Raw genomic sequence first — 18463 nt, forward strand, 5'->3', positions numbered from 1 at the left:
GTGGTGTTCTCAGGTCTAGCTGTGCCACTCGGTCCTGAGCCATCATCTCTAGGTTCTTCAGCCTGAGTGTTGTGAGGAGCAACGAGAGACAACCAACTCGTCCCTAAGGATTTAGCTGGTCTAACCACCGGTCCATCAAGATCTGGAACGCCTGCTTTCCTGCACAACAAATAAATCACAGAAGCATGACCGAGCGCTTTCTTTGAAGAAGATTGCGCTATGTCGTCCATATCAGAAGAGATGATCCGCCCAATGTTCACAGGACGGTGGGTCAGAAAAAAATATAGCAACATTGCTCTTTCAGCAATTAAATCAGAGCCGCTTTGATTGGTGCTCAGAGTGTGATGGACAAAGAACGCCCAAGCTTTTGGAATAGGGGCCAAATCCACCACCATCATCTTTGAAGGCGAGGCTCTTGTAGTAGGGTGCCAGTCTTTTCCTTCTTGAAGCAACAAATTCTTCATCTCGTCAAATGGCCAGAATCTTCTCATGGACATCTTCATCTCTTGATAGTGACAATGTTCCTCGAGGGGTCGTGATTTCAGAATCCGATTAATCTTATCAGCACTGAAGTTTATTCTTTTACCCCGAACTCGAGATTCCAACACTGGATCAACCTCTGATTCTGGCCTGAAGGCGTTGGCATAAAATTCTTGGATCAAAACTCTGCTAACAGGTTTAATCCGCTCATTCAGAAATGTTAACTTTTGTTCTGGAAGAACAGTTTGGACTTCAGGTAGTTCCTCGGGTGTTAACGTCCAGGATCTTTCTTCAATAATGTTTCTGGTGGCTAAACTCTCAAACTTTGCATAGTGTGCAGCAGATCTGAATCTGTTACGATCATATGGGGCCATGGTTGAGAAGAAAGAACAATGTAACCTGAAAACTGAGGCACAAAAACACAAAAAAATACAAAATTCTGCAGATGAAATGAGAGCAATACGAGAGTTGTGCGTATGGAAAAACAGAATAATGATCAGAAATGTCAGGAAAAAGTATAAATAGTGGGACCAGAAAACCATACGCGTATCATACGCGAGAATGGACGACCCATACGCGTATCATACGCCTCATACGCGTATGGGCAGAGTGATTTTTGTGTGTAAATTTCATGGATCTCGTATCAGCCAAAGTCATACGCGTATGGTGTTTCTCATACGCAACCTCCAACGGTCACAAATTGAAACACGCGTATCCAGATCTCGTATCACATGTCATACGCGTATGGCTGCGTACCTGGCCCACCATACGCGTACCATACGCATACGACCAGAGCCCTCTCCCTTTGTGTCCAATATCCCATACGCGTATGGCTAGGTCTCATACGCGTATGGGCAGCAAAAAATTTTAACTTTTTCAAAAAAATATTTTTATTATTATTTTTTTTTTTTTTATTTTTATTTTTTTTAATTTTTTTATTTTAACTGAATGAAAGAACTTTGCGGTAAAACAAAATGCGTACCTTCCTTGGGTTGCCTCCCAAGCAGCGCTTCGTTTAACGTCGCATGGCTCGACGGTCTCCACATCAAGATGTGAGACGAAGATATTGAATCAAACCTACCTCTTGGACTTGATGGTAAGGTTTTAACCTCTGTCCGTTGACTTTGAAAATATCCCCGTTACTTGGGTTTTTAACCTCCACTGCTCCATGAGGGAATACTTTCGTGACCACGAATGGTCCGGACCACCTTGACTTTAATTTCCCAGGGAACAGCTTCAACCTGGAGTTAAACAATAAAACAAACTGCCCTTCCCAAAATTCTTTCTTCTCGATCCTCTGATCATGCCATTTTTTTGTGTTTTCTTTATATATTTTGGCATTTTCATACGCATAGTTCCTAAATTCTTCTAACTCATGGAGTTGGAGAATTCGGGAACCATCAGCTGTTTTGGGATCGAGGTTTAAGAATTTGGTGGCCCAAAATGCCTTGTGCTCGAGTTCGAGTGGCAAATGACAAGGTTTACCATAAACAAGCTGATACGGAGACATACCTATCGGTGTTTTGAATGCTGTTCTGTAAGCCCAAAGCGCGTCATCCAATTTCACAGCCCAGTCTTTCCTAGAAGCACTAACAGTCTTTTCCAATATCTGTTTGATCTGCCTGTTGAACACTTCTACCTGTCCACTCGTCTGAGGGTGATATGGTGTTGCGATCTTGTGCTTCACATTGTATTTTTTTAGCAAACTCTCCATAAGCTTATTCAGAAAGTGAGTGCCTTCATCACTAATCAAGGCTCTTGGTACCCCAAACCTGGAAAAGATATTGTGTCTAAGAAAGCTCACAACTACTTTAGCATCATTTGTGGCTAATGCTACAGCTTCTACCCACTTGGACACATAATCGACCGCCACCAAAATATAGTTCTTTCCGAATGATGGTGGAAACGGTCCCATAAAATCAATACCCCACACATCAAACAGCTCTACCTCTAACATTGAATTCTGTGGCATCTGGTTTCTCCTCGTGATGTTACCTGTTCTTTGGCATCTGTCACATTCTCGGACCAAGTAATAGGCATCCTTGAATAGCGTAGGCCAATAGAACCCGGATTGGAGGACTTTTGCTGCTGTTCTATCTCCACTAAAGTGTCCTCCATACTCGGAATCGTGACAAGCCTTCAGTATATCTCTCTGCTCTCCTTCGGGAATACACCTTCTGATTAGGCCATCCACTCCCCTTTTGTATAGGAATGGGTCATCCCACAAATAAAACCTGCAATCATAGAGAAACTTTTTCTTTTGGTGAGCACTAAAATCATCAGGTATAACTCCACCTACCAAGTAATTGGCATAGTCAGCAAACCATGGAGTTCCAGTCACCGCTAGGATTCTCTCATCAGCAAATGTGTCTTGGATTGGATGCTCCTCTTCAGTTTCCTTAATCGGGTTCATGCGAGATAAGTGATCTGCAACTGTATTCTCACACCCCTTTTTATCTTTGATTTCAAGATCAAATTCCTGAAGGAGAAGTATCCATCTCAACAGTCTTGGTTTGGATTCCTGCTTAGCAAACAAATACTTTAAAGCAGCATGATCAGTATAAACAATAACCTTAGACCCAAGTAAATAAGACCTGAATTTGTCAAAAGCATAAACCACGGCCAACAACTCCTTTTCGGTAGTTGCATAGTTCATTTGGGCCGGATTAAGGACATGACTAGCATAATATATCACATGTAATAATTTGTCCTTTCTTTGTCCCAAAACAGCCCCCACAGCAATGTCACTAGCATCACACATTATTTCAAAAGGTAATGACCAATCGGGGGCTATTACAACAGGTGCAGTACTCAACTTACTCTTTAAAGTCTCAAAAGCTGCCAAACAATTACCATCAAAATTAAAGGGCTTATCTTTAACAAGCAAATCAGTTAATGGTTTGGCTACTTTTGAGAAGTCTCTGATAAACCTGCGATAGAAGCCTGCATGTCCTATAAAGCTCCTTATCCCCCTTTCATTCACAGGGGGTGGAAGGTTAGCTATCACCTCCACTTTGGCTTTGTCCACTTCAATTCCTTTATGGGAAATCTTGTGGCCAAGCACGATACCCTCCTGCACCATAAAATGGCATTTCTCCCAATTGAGAATAAGGTTAGTTTCCTGACACCTTTTCAAAACAAGAGATAAGTTAGCCAAACAAATATCAAAAGAAGAACCAAAAACAGAAAAATCATCCATAAACACCTCCATATGCTTTTCAAGCATGTCGGCAAATATAGATGTCATACATCTCTGAAAAGTAGCTGGGGCATTGCATAACCCAAACGGCATCCGTCTGTAAGCAAAAATACCATAAGGGCATGTGAAAGCAGTCTTCTCCTGATCTTCTGGGGCTACAGCAATCTGATTGTACCCCGAATATCCATCCAGAAAACAGTAATACTCATACCCTGCAAGTCTCTCTAACATCTGATCAATAAACGGAAGAGGAAAATGATCCTTCCTTGTCGCAGTGTTGAGTCTTCTGTAATCAATGCATACTCGCCACCCTGTTACTGTGCGAGTTGGAATCAGCTCATTTTTTTCATTCAAGATCACTGTGGTTCCTCCTTTCTTAGGTACCACATGTACTGGACTCACCCAAGAACTATCTGAAATAGGATAAATTAATCCTGCATCCAACAACTTTACCACTTCTTTCCTTACTACCTCTTTCATTGCTGGATTTAACCTCCTTTGAGGTTGCACAACCGGTTTCTGGTTATCCTCCATCAGTATTTTATGCATGCATACCGTGGGGCTAATTCCTTTAATATCCTCGATAGTCCAACCAATAGCACTCTTATGTTTCTTAAGTACCTGTATCAACTTTTCTTCATCTTTTTCATTTAACTCAGAATTGATAATAGCAGGACATTTTTCTCCAGATTCTAGGAAAACATATTTAAGATTAACAGGAAGTTGTTTTAACTCAGAACTTGTACCTGTTTTGTTTTCCTTTTTATCTTCTATTTCCGGTGAACCTCTTAAATCCTCCCACCGGTGTGGTTTGGATTTCAACCAAGGTGGTTGTGCATCAAAAAGAGCAAGAATTTCTTTTTCCTTCTCATTATCACTCTCCTCCATCTCCTCAGTTGACAAACACAGAACTCTTTCTAAAGGTGATTCTGGAAAACTACTCTGAATGTTATCGGCTACTATCTGATTAATCACTTCCACTGAGTGATTTGTACCTACATCCTCTTTGTGCTTCATAGTGCTTCTCACATTAATTTTCAGCTCCTCATCATAAACCTTAAGAGTCATAGTACCATTCTCAATGTCTATCATACACCTACCCGTCTCTAAAAATGGTCTACCCAAGATCAGGGGTATCTCCTCATCTTCTGGCATTTCCAGAATTACAAAATCAACAGGAAAAACAAATTTATCAACTTTAACCAGAACATCTTCAACAATCCCATAGGGCTTTTTCACCGAGTGATCAGCAAATTGAAGTGTCATTCTGGTGTCTTGAACTCTTCCAATCCCGAGCTTCCTGTAGATGGACAAAGGCATAAGGCTCACACTAGCCCCCAAATCAATCAGAGCTCTTTTAAAGGATCTATCTCCAATGGTGCAAGGAATAGTAACCGAGCCTCTATCTGGTTTTTTAACTGGAATCTTCATACCCTGCAAAATAGCACTACAAGTTTCAGTTAGTATAACAGAGTCAGTGTCGGTGGTGCGCTTCTTGGATATGATGTCCTTCATGAATTTGGCATAGATAGGCATTTGCTCAAGTGCCTCAGAGAATGGGATGTTGATTTCCAACTTCCTGAACATTTCTACAAACTTCTGAAAATTTTTCTCGTCCTGCTTCTGCTTCTTGTTCCTTTGTGGGAATGGGAGCTTTATTATGGGTTTTTGCTCATTGGACTTTTCCTTCACAGCTGGCTTCACTATGACTTCTTCCGTTGGGGTTGTTTTATTTTCTAAGATTTCCAAATCCACTTCAAGTAGTGTATCTTCTTCTTCAACTTTCTTTTCAAGAACTTCAGTTGCTTTTCCACTTCTTGTAGTTACTGCACTCACATTATTATGCTCTCTCGGGTTTGTCACAGTTGCACTTGGTAAAGCACCTGGTGCTTGAGAGCTCGTGATCTGCTGTGCTATCTGCCCAAGTTGAAGTTCAAGATTTTTGATAGAAGCATTAGTGTTCCTTTGGTTGTCCCTTGTCTCTTCCTGGAATTTAACATTCTGCATTGCCATTTTTTCAATGGCAATCTCCCAATCTGCTTTCTTTGGCCCTTGTTGCTGATAGGATTGCTGAGGTGTGTGATATTGTTGCTGGTAAGGTGGTTGTTGAGGCATGTACTGTTGTTGTTGAGGGATTTGCTTTTGGACATTACCCTGTTGATCCTTCCACGAAAAATTTGGATGATTCTTCCACCCTGGATTATAAGTGTTGGAATAGGGATTATTCTGCCTCAAGAACTTTATACCCTCCACTTGTTCTGCAGTAGCAATACAATGAATGGCAAAGTGTGGTCCAGCACAGATTTCACAAACCATCGCTTGAGCGGGTTGAACTTGAGCTACCGTTTGAGTACCTAAGTGCATACCTTTCAGTCTTCTTTCCACTTCAGCTTTAATTTGATCTTCCATGTTCACAACCTGATTTGCCAATTTTAAATCAATTTTTCCTTCAGGTTGGCTCACAGTACGATCATATAGCTCCAAATGCTCGTTAGCAGCAATAGCCTCAATAATCTTCTTAATACCAGAAGGTGTCGCGAAATTAGTTGATCCACCGGCAGCTGTATCAATAAGTTGCTTTGTCTTTAATCTCAACCCATTCACAAAGTTTTGCATTTGTTCAGTTGCGTCCAGATTATGAGTGGGACATGCAACTAAACACCTCTTAAACCTTTTGTATGCATCTCCCAGTGACTCTCCATCCTTCTGTTTAAAATTCATAATGTCATACCTCTTGCGGATATACACAGAAGCTGGAAAATACTCATTCAGAAATGCTGTTTCCATTTGTTGCCAAGTAGTAATACTTCCTGCAGGTAGGGAATAAAACCATTCTTCGGCGTCCTCAGATAAGGTAAAGGGAAACATAACCAACCGTTTTGCTTCTTCTGAGTGCCCCTCAATTTTTAATGATGTGGTCATTGTCAGGAATTTTTGTAGGTGCTTGTTGGCATCTTCATTGACTTTTCCTGAAAACGGTTTACTTTCCAGCTGACGAATGGTTGATGGGTGCAACTGAAAGTGAGCAACATTTACCGGTTGATTTACTATTGTCAATCTCCCTGCTGGATTATTTTCTCTACCATAATCTCCCAAGAGTCTTTCTGGAGGAGGTAAGTCAGCCATGATATGAATTTCTGGTTGTGAACCTGTGTCTGACTCAGAATCCGAATGTTCGGAGTGAACAATGATTTCTTCCTCGCTTTCTGGTTCTGCCAGTCTTTCTCGTTTAGCTTGTCGAAGTCTAGCTCGCAAAGATCTTTCGGGTTCTGCGTCAAAATGAAAATCAGCTGAGGCCTTACCTCGCATAAACAGATTAGACAGAAGTTAGTATGGTAAAAGTACAAAAGTAACTGTAATAATAAAATTTTAGTCGCGGAGCAACAAAATTTTAATTGAAATAATTCTATTAACTCTATTATCTTTGGCAGTCCCCGGCAACGGCGCCAAAAACTTGATAGGAAAATAGCAAGTGTACTATTTTTGCCTATTGTAGTAATAAAAGGAATTTCCTCCGAATGTCGATCTCAAGGACTGCTTGAGGATATAGAGTTTGAATATGATTTCAATTAAACAAAAGGTCACTGGTAAATGGTTTGGTTTATAAGGAAACGATGAAAATATGCAATTTAGAAATAGCGAATAAATTGGTTAAACAAATAACAAATATGAGTAGTATGCTAAAGGTAGGTGAATGATTCTGCCTGCAATAATTTCAACTTATCAATGCAATAATATACTTCACAACAATTGATTACCGGTTCTCTAGAGCATCTAAGCCTAAGTCCTTAGTCAGAAGATCTTTGAACACAAACCTTAACTTCTATGTCCATAGTCAATTACGGTAATGATCAAGCATTCAAATATCGAGAATTTTCCGGTCAAGATAAAGTATTTCTAGTCCTAGATAATATTTATTATCCCATGTTCTTATTCAGGTCGATAGATAATAGCTGTCCAGCTTAAAACTTATAAAAACTCATAATCCGTTTTTCCGACGGTTTATGCATTAAGAACGATAACAAGAACAAATCAATTTAACCATGAATAATAAAATTACTGCATTGACAAATACGAATTCATTACATTCATAATCAGGGTCACCCCCTTTAGCAAAAAGGGGTTTAGCTACTCATAATCAAAAACAAAGCAATGAAAAGAATTGTTGTCATTACAAAATTTGTGGAGGAATCAATCTTCAATTGTGTAAACTCTTGAATGATGTGAAACCCTTGCCAAATTCTGAGTTCTCCAGCGCTCTGAACGTGTCTTCGCAGTCCAAAAATCGTCCAACCCGGTGAAATTCGCAGTACTGGTTTATATAGGTTTGAGATGGGCAACATTTTGGGCCTCATACGCGTATGAGACTCCCTATACGCGTATGGGCAGAGCAATTTTTACACATGAATTCAGCACAACGCGTATGAGACGCGTACAGGATGGGGGTCATACGCGTATGACATTCCCATACGCGTATGAGCAGACTGGTTTTTTGCCTTGGAATTTGAGGGACGCGTATGGGACTGGAGCCTGACCAAGGCATACGCGTATCAGCAGGTCCATACGCGTATGGGCTGCCTTAACTTGGATTTTCTCCCTTTCTTGCTTGTCCCTGCTTTTGTGCTCCTGATCTTGGACATCCATGCTCATAAACCTGAAACCACTAATTATACCACAAAAGAGCGTAAAAAGGAACTAGAAAGTGGTTACCTTAAGCAAAAATACTTTTTATTGAAAAGAACAAAGATAACTTAAAATCGCGTGTTAAATCAAACAGTTTACCTGAATTCTTATTTTTTAAATGGTGAAATACTAACAAAAATGGTGACTGATCAACACACGTCCACTTCTTGTTACTCGACTCACATCGGCGATATTTATGATATATGAAAGAGTAGGTATGGGAACTTCTTGTCCATTCTTCATCATTGTTGCATTGTAGTGGTAGGGAACTACTTTGTCAGAGTCATAAGGAACAGGTCCAGGTAGACAAATGATCAAAGGAGAAACATGAACTCTTGGTTTGTTGTAGGTAATTTCTATGCGCTCAGGCATGTTGAAATGAGGAACGATGACGTTAACTTCAGACGTTACCGAGTTGATATCTGAGACTAAATGCTCATGCGGATAACATCCTATCATGTTAACTTCATCTTCATTCCTATTTCTGAAGATTTGAATAGTACCATCATCTAGCAAAACTTGAAGATCTCTTCTCACAGTCAAGCATCCATGAGGATCTATGCTACATATTCTACAGGACCATTGTGATATCGTCGAAAGTCCCGCATTTGATAGAGAGTGGCGTGCATTTGCACCAAATTCGCTCTTGACAAGTTTATGTCATAGATTCGGTATTGGCCAGGACATCCATACACCATGTTTACAACATGCCCTCCATGATTGGGCAGCAGATTTTCTTGCACATTGAAGCAACTGGAAAACTCATCGAAACAAATACAATAAAGTCGCCATCGAACATATATTTATCCTATGCACAGGAATGGAAAATATCGAAGAAAACCAGATAACAAGCAATGGTCTCAGAGAAAGGGTAAGGGTGTCTGTTACGTGAGGGGAAGGTATTAACACCCCTCACGTCTGTGGTACTCCACAGGATCCATTCTTGCTAGTTTTCTAATCTAAGGGTGTGTGTGTGTGTGTATCATGCTATGTGTAAAGGGAAACATGCAATAGAAGATATACAAATAAGAGGAAAGATGCAATGGAAGGAATAAGCAAATAAGCAAGAAATTCGAACGAAAATAAGAAAAGAAAAAGTTCGCTCGCTAGGGTGTTCGTACCTTGTGCCTACGTACCTCCAATGTGCAATGGAGAAACCAGAGCGCCGTAGTTCGGCTCAAATGTTTCTGTTTCTATCTCAATTCGCGTCTCTTAGAGAAACGGAACTGAGTACCCTAAGGGAGCATGCAAACAAGGAGCATCACAAAGATCCTAGCAAACATGGCATGTGAACAGGCATCACAGATAAGAACATGCGAACAGGCATCGCAAATAGAAAACAGACATGTAATAAGTATACACGAATGTGAGTGTGTGAACAGGCATCACAAGTGATAACGCGAACAGGCATAGCAAACAACATGTAACAAGCATACATGTGCAAGTGTGTGAACAAGCATCACAAAGATATCATACGAAAAGGCATCGCAGATAAGAAGATAGTGAACAAGCATCACAAAGATATCATACTAATAGGCATAGCAGATAAGAACATGGTGAACAAGCATCACAACCATATGGCATATAATCGAGCTCCGCTCGAGAAACAAACAAACTACCGAAGCAGTAATCAATGCAAATGCAACACACAAACGAGCTCGGCTCGTAAAGCAAGCAAACTACCGAAGTAGTGACCGGGGGACAGGGGAAGTGCTTTAGCTAACGGGGAAAGCCACCTGAAGCTACTATCAACGGGGAAAGCCACCCGAGATAGATACACTACAGACTGTTAGCTAACGGGGAAAGCCACCCGAAGCTATCGTCAACGGGGAAAGCCACCCGAGACCGGTACGCCACAGACTTTTAGCTAACGGGGAAAGCCACCCGAAGCTACTGTCAACGGGGAAATCCACCCGAGACAGGCACAACACAGACTGTTAGCTAACGGGGAAAGCCACCCGAAGCTATTGTGAACGGGGAAATCAATCGCACCAGAAGCGAATTCGTGTCCCACAAATAAAGTGGAACACGAAGCAAGTCGAATCTCAATCAAAGGCTCTCTTGAAGTACCTCGCACATCTCAACAACCAAATCAGTAATAAAAAGGAGGCACGCACCCACCATAGAAAATAATAGAAATTAAATTCTAAGTAAATTCTAAAACAAAATTTTACAAGAGCAAATTGTTTTTATGACATTTTATCTAATAATTAGAACAAAATTATGTACAAAAATATTCCAATTCTAACAAGCAAAAGGTATCACATGTTTTTATTATATCTTCTTATCAATGCGAGAAATCTAATCAAACATAATGTTTTTCATGGTATTTTATCAAAGAATTAAAACTAAACAATATAACAAAACATTTAAATTCTAACAAGCAAAATATTACATGTTTTTTGAATTTTTTTTATCAATGCGAAAAAGCTAATCAAACATCATATTTTTTCATGGCATTTTCATCTAAGAAATAAAACAAAACTATGCAACAAAACATCTAAATTCTAACAAGGAAACTACATGTTTATATATCTTTTTTATCATGCAAAAGAAACTAACAAAATATATTGTTTTTATGTTTTTATTACCTAAAAAAATAAGAAAAATAACTAATTCTAAAAAATGAATTATATGAGAAACAGGGGTTGTTAAGTTGAAAATATGTTGCAGGAAGCAAATTTGGGCGCAGGGTCACTGGAATTAGGCCCAACAGAGTTTTTGTTCAGAATGTTGTATGGAAAAAAATGAAGATGGCCTCCTATGGGGTGTATGAACAGCAATTTGGTGGCCCAAGTTTATCACAAATGATGATATTGCTCATAATTGATTCAGATTTTTGTCTTAATCCCCAATTAAAGTCATTTACATTATGGTTTCAGATTTTAATTCAATTACAAGCTAATCAAATCAAATCAAAATAACGTAAAAGGGGATTAGGTTTACCTATTGTGACGCATCAAGTCCTTCTTCTCCCCCCGTGTGAACTCGACGGCGCGGCGGAATAGCCTCCTTCTCCGATGAACGAAATTGCAGCACCACCGTGATGCCCTCATCAGCACGTATCAACATCTTCCTCTTATTGCATCTCCTTCTCGCCTCTCCATATCTACTCATATCTCATCATTGGAATCAAGTCCCTCCGGCCTCCATTTCAAGCTCTCTCTCATGATCTCCTTCTTCGTTGAGCTTTCGTTTCCGTTCTGAAGCGCTATCGTGAATTAGTGACGATGACCGTTATTGATAGTAAATCTTGACTTCTGCGGATGATTAAAGATGATGATTGAATGGAGACGACGCGTGTACGATTGAAGCGTGAAAATGAAAAGGAATCGGAGATCTTTTGATTGAAACATTGATGAAGATGATGATAATGATTGAGACTTCGCTTGGAGGTTGTGTTGAAAGTCGATGAAGAGCTTGAATCTGCGGATGAAGATTTACTCATGATTATTGAAGAGTGAAACCTTGTCACGATTCAGTTATGGATTTTTCCTTGATGCGATAACTCTATTACATGTTTTGTTCTCTTTGTTCCTTTCTTTTCTTCCTCCTTTCGCGATTTACAATCCTTCACCTTCTCCTTCTTCTTCAACTTGCAAACTTGCGATGGTAATGAGGTTGTGATAGTTATGGTTGATTTTGTGCTGCAGACATGAAGATTCGATGAAGACTTTTCTGTTGATTCAAAAGAGGGATCGAGATTCTTGGATGAAGAGGTTGAAGAAGTTTTTAAAGATGATGCTGATCGGTGTTGAACTACGCAAAGTGATTGATGATGAATTGTGAAGGTTGAAGATATGAAGATTATGGAGTGTGGAAGGCTGAAAAAGTGATGAAGAAGATGAAGAAGTTATGAAGGTGATGAAGGATCGATGATGGAGATTGAAGGTGATTCATGAAGGTGAAGATTGGAATCTGTTAGCCATTGAAGAGAGTTGTGGTTGAATGGTTATCAACACAGTTCAGAGGGAGAGGTAAAGTTTGTTACGTTTCTGTTCTCCTTTTTTTTCTCTTTTCTTTCTTTGTTCTTTTTGTTACCATTTTTGTTAAGCTTTTTCTGTTATGCCTTTTTTTTGTTCCGGTTGATTTCGGTTTATTGAATCCATTTCTTGTGGGAATTATGCAGGTAAAGTTTACGATACGGAACCGGTTTTGACGTGGTTCGGTTTATGAGTACCAGGCTGAACCGAACTTGATTTAGTGCAGGTTTTGGATGTTAGTGTGCAGATGATTGGTTGAATTCGGAATTACAAGGCGACACTGATTTTGATGTCACGTTTTTTTTTCTTTGCGTAGGCTCTGTCTGGGTTTAGGTTGACAATATGCAGGTTTTGGATGGTTTAGTTTATGACTTTTTTGTTGTAATTTTGAAATTTGGCTTTTGTAATGTATATTTGGATATTTGAATTTGGATGATGAATTTTGTAAGAAATTGCTTTGAATGAATGTTATGATTTGAATTATAGAACTTCGTGTGCTAACACCTTATGAATGAATCTTCCATTTTTGCAATCTTGAATTAATTCTTGATAAATCATATGCTTAAGAATTTGGATCCCACCAACTAATCTCGAACACCAATTTGAATTTATGGAATCAAACTTCAAACCCCGATCATCTTATTCTTCGAATGCAACATTAGCTTTAATCGTTAAGCCAAGTCGAAAGTAAATGCGAGAGTAAGCACGTCTTGAACTAAATGAACCCACAAGTCTAACTCTCACGCCATGACATGCACTGCACTTCAATCCGACTTAACAATAAAGCTTTGAGAAATTCTTGAGGAAGATAAGAATCAAAGCACATAAGAAATCCTCAACATGAAATCCAATGAAGCTCAGTTGAATTAACAACTGCAAGCACCTTATAAGAAACTCTTTATTATTTTTCTTCAATTTTGAATGACGAAATAAACATCCTTTATAACTTATAGCACAGGAAAAAAGGCAAATTTTGGGGTGCAACAGCTGCCCCTATTCAAACTTCTTAAACCTGACGAGTGAGAAACGAAAGTTTCAAACCGTTAAGGTGGAAGGAGATTGAATACTAGAATGAACTCGAAAATTTGCGCTCTTGATAATTAACTAATCCAGCTTGCAACAAGAAGGCAACCCCATTGCTGAGGGAAAAACAAACTTCAATTGGTGTAGGCACCAAGAGAAGGTCGACATCTTCGTTTGATCTACATATCAAAACGAAATAGATGTCTTTGGCCGATCTGAATATCGGAAACAAGAATGTCTTCAACTGATCTGGGGACATCAGGACTGAGCAGACATGTCTTCTTCTGGAGAAAATAAATTGTCAGGTGGGTGGATATCCTCAACTGATCCTGTCATACCCCCAAATTTTGCCCATACTATTTTCTTATGTGCAAGTTCAAATAAATACACAAAGCTCCAAGACACACTCCCCTATACCAGGCTCAGAAACTATGGTTTGGTTTGTTCAAAGGAAAATCAACGAATCAATGGCTCCCAGGCATCCCATATGGCCCAAGATATCTCATATTACCTCTATAACAAGTATCAAGTCTCAACTCAAAAGATTAGTCACCCAATTGTTCAGAAATCCAACAGTCGACTGGGTTGACCTAAAAGTCAACTGTGGTCAAAGTAAAGTCAAAACTCCTGATTTTTTTTCAAGATCCTCATATTGAAGTATCATTCACCATTTGATCAAGAATTGATCATGGTTCATCAAGGAAAGATCAGAAATCAACAATTCCAAAAGTTCCTCAATTAGGTTTTGCATAGGAAAAGTCAACTGAACTTTGACCAGTCATAACTTCTACATGGAACATCAGAAATTTTCCATCCCAAAGCTCATTTTGAAGGAAATTTGATTCTCTACAATTTTGTGTCTCACAAGCCAAGTCTAAAAATGCTTCATTTGAGAGATATGGACTAAAAGATTATAGGTCCTTTTTGAAAGTCAACCAAAAACAATTTTTTGTCAAAGCCTATATCATCAAGATAAAATCTTCAAATGGAAAAATGCTTCCAAAGTGGCTTGTAGAGGACATTTTGAGGCTTCCAAAAAGTCCTAGAACTCCTCCATATCTTAAAAATCTTCAATATGAAGGAGATTTGTTTTGATTCTATTTTCACTTGATTCCAATCACCAATTAAATCATAAATTTGGTCCAAATTCGTGGAGATTCATATTGATTAGAAATATTGAAATTTGACCAACTTAGAAAATTGAAAAAATATATTTCAATCAAATCTCCCATGAAAGAAGCGATTTCAGACCAAATTAAAGGTCCCTTTGAGTTCGTGAGGGCATATAGATTCGATCTGGGCTATTGTATTGTGTTTGTTGGTTTGAAATTGAAGGTTTTGAGCATCGTGACCTGTTGCCACGTTAAAAAACCGTGGCCGAATGTCTGTGTTTTAAAGAACACAAAGGTTGAAGATGAACAGTACCGGCGCCAATCTGTTCTGGTTTGAATTTTCACCATTAATTCTTTATATATTATGAAAGAGCGCCATATAATTAACAACAAGCGCATTTGGCTGAAGTGGCAAGGCGTGTTGCTGTGGATTGAAACGACATGGGTTCGATCCCAACGTTGTGCAGTATTTCTTTTTTGCATAATGGTTTCGTTTCAGGTTTCCTTGGCAGATCCAGTGTCCCTAAATCTTGAGGGAGCATCATATGCCCTCATATCAAAACCGCCTGATCGTCTGAGATGCAAATCTAACGCCCCTTCTAAAGCAGGAACACCACGCGCCAACAAATGTGCATCACACTGAATAGGAGCTAAGTTCCAATTTTTTCTTTATATATTTTATTGCATAAGTTAATTTTCTTTTATCCTCCTTTTATATATTTTGATTTGTCTAACAAACTTTTTTTTAATTAAAACCTTTTTCAATTTCCTTTTTATAAAATCACTATATTATTTATTATTTATTTTGATTAATTTATTTTAATTATTAATAAGAATTTCTATTTTGATAATTAAATGTTAAATTAATTTAAATTGTTTAAATTATTTAATTAATTATAATAATTTTTATTAATTGATTAAACTAAATATTAGGTTTAGGATTTAATCAAAACTTTTTTTATTATTATTATCGATTCAATTAATTAGGTAGAATACCAATAATTAATTAAATTGATTTTTATTTATTCTATTAAACTTAGTCTTTATCTAATTCATGCTCGAACCAGGGTTTACAAGACACTGCCCTACACTGAAAAATTCTTTTCCTTGTGCAATCTTTTTAGGGTTACCATCAGGATTCGTCCGACTACGCGCCTTCATCAATCGAAGCTAAGTATTCAATTTAATTTTTAAGTCTATTTTGTTTCCTTTTATTGTAAGGTTTACCTTTTGAACTCCGCATACACTCACATCTATTTTCTGCCTCTGCCTTTGCCATTTTTCAGGGTTAACCCCGAGGCTTCCTCCGACTGCCAACCATATCAGGTCAAATTCAAAGCTAAGTGTCTATTTATTTATTTCATTTTAAATTCTTTTATCCTTTTATTTTGATTAGGGTTAGTTATGTTTGCCTCTGAACCGATAATGCACTCACCCTACTCTTGTTTCTATTTTTACCACCTTTTCAGGGTTTACCAATTTCCAAAGCTTCGAATAGTCGGTAACCCTAAACCCTGATCTTAATTATTACTTGTGTTAAACCTTTTTGCTTTATTTATCCCGCTGGTTTCAATTTCCCTTTCCCCCGCTGGTTTCTTTTTCCCCTTCCCCGTATTCCTTTGATTATATTGTTTATGTTATTGCATGGTTAGTAATCTTAGGGAGTGCAAGTCTTGAACTGAATTAGGATGACTAATTACAAGATAAATAATTGAACTTAATCACGTGATTGTTGCACTCACGCACACTTTTTAGTAACCCGTCATGTTGCCTGTTGCCTTGTTGCCTTGTTGCCTTGTGTTTTTTTTGCAGAATAGCCATGTCCCTCGAATACGAGGATACCTCAGCAAATGTTGCCCTCAGTTCATTCAAAGGTCATAAGTCCCTAATGATGTTGCCTTCGATACACTAATATGACCCCGTCCCTCGAAGTGGCCTACGAAGTGCTGAGGTATCCTCTGGTTGCCTACGAAAGGCTATTCTGGTCCTTCCCTTAGACTACCAGCCTCTCTATGGCATGGGAAAGTCTTATGGCGAACGACATTGCGACGACCCTTCAACCTCCAAATGAAAGGCTTCCTGCCCTCTTATGGCATGGATAGACCCTTTCACCCTGAAAGGCTAAAAGAACTTCTTTTTCAAACTATAAGGTATTTGCCCCTAATTGCTTTGCCTTGCTCTAAAAACTTTTTTTTATATTCTTTCCCATAAACCTTCAAAAATCTACGCTTATTTACAAGCTAAAGTCTTATTTCTTTTCTACACTTTTTTTTCCTTCAAAAGAGCAAAGCAATTAAGAGCCCATGGATAACCATGGATGCCAAGGGTGCCTTACACCTTCCCTTTGCATAAATTACCCCCCGAACCCTGTTTTCTTTAAAAAGGTTTTTTTCCTGTTCTTTTATCCTTTCTAATATTTGGATAAAATAAAAGTCGGTGGCGACTCTTGCTTAACCGCGACATTTCGATAAAAAGTCAGTTCACCGTATTACAGATCGGAACCATCAGGATTGTGTCCTTCTACTGATCTGGGGGCACCAGGAAGGAAATGGATATCCTCAACCGATCTGGGGGCATCGGGAATTTTAAAGAATGCTTTCAACTGATATGGGGACATCAGGACTGAGCAAGTAAGTCTTCTTCCGATGAAAATAAATCGTCAGGTGGGTGGAAGTCCTCAACTGATCAGAAACATAAGGATTGTGCCTTCTACTGATCTGGGGGCATCAGGAAGAAAATGGACCTCCTCAACCGATCTGGGGGCACCGGGAATCAATATTGTCTTCAACTGATCTGGGGACATGAGGACTGAGCAGACATATCTTCTTCTGAACGAACTAAATCGTCAGGGAATAGATATTTCCGACTGATTTGGGGCATCAGAGGGCTTGCTCCTTCGGAAGATCTTAGAGATCTAGAGGCAGTTCTTTCAACTAAACTGAATTTCAGGATAAGAACAAATATCCTCAACGGATCTGGGGACATTGGGAATAGGAGTGTCTTCAACTGACCTGGCGATATCAGGAATAATAGACAGTCCTCTTCTGATGAATTAAATCATCAGGAGATATCTCCGACTGATCTGAGGCATCAGTGGGCTAGCTCCTTAGGAAGATCTTGGGAGATCCGGAGGCGATTCCTTCAACTAATCTGGATATTAGGATAGGAACAGATATCTTCAACCGATCTGGGGACATCGGGAATAAGCATGACTTTCATCTGGTCTGACATTTTCAGGGAGAGGGAGACAAACTTCTTCTGATTTAGACATTAGGTTGAGCGCCTGTAATGATTAGGCGAGTTGCTCTCTGGGAGGCATTTTGAGATTTGGATGACTTTCATGTAGAAAGAAACAGATGTGATATGATCTATGCATGATGCATGTATGAATGCTTTAGGGAATAACATTCCTAAGAAGGAATACGCTATACGCTTTTAAGAATGTTATGCGAATGATGCATGATTCGGATGCTGCTTAGGGAGACAATGGAGGAGCACTGAATTGCTGAAGCAGTCCTGGAGAGAGTATAGAACTCTGTGGGGAGGACAAGATGAGTTACCAAGGGTCACCATTGCAAGCTGACAAAGATGGATCAAAAATCTGCTGGAGATGATCAACTCTAGACGCGAGCTCTGGCTGGGGAATAAATCTCGCTTGGGGATATGAACATCCCGATTAACTGCTTGGGGAATACCCTGGCAACTTTACTAGAGAATAAAATTCTCGACACGCTGGGGATGAGGAGATAAGAGCAAGTCTTGGAGACAACTCGGATGGGGAGTACCACTTGCTGGTGAAGGATGCATCCCGCTGGGGAAATCCTTGAAGGAAACAGATTCTGATGAGGATACAAGTGAAACTCTACTGAGGAGAGACTCAGTGGGGAAGATTAATACTTTCGCATACTAGTCCACTAAGAAGATAAGAAATCCGCTGGGGATAAGGAACTCGGCCTAAGAACCTCTTGCTAGACAACTCCACT

This window comes from Vicia villosa, linkage group LG3, assembly GCF_029867415.1.
Source record: "Vicia villosa cultivar HV-30 ecotype Madison, WI linkage group LG3, Vvil1.0, whole genome shotgun sequence".
Classification (NCBI taxonomy): Eukaryota; Viridiplantae; Streptophyta; class Magnoliopsida; order Fabales; family Fabaceae; genus Vicia; species Vicia villosa.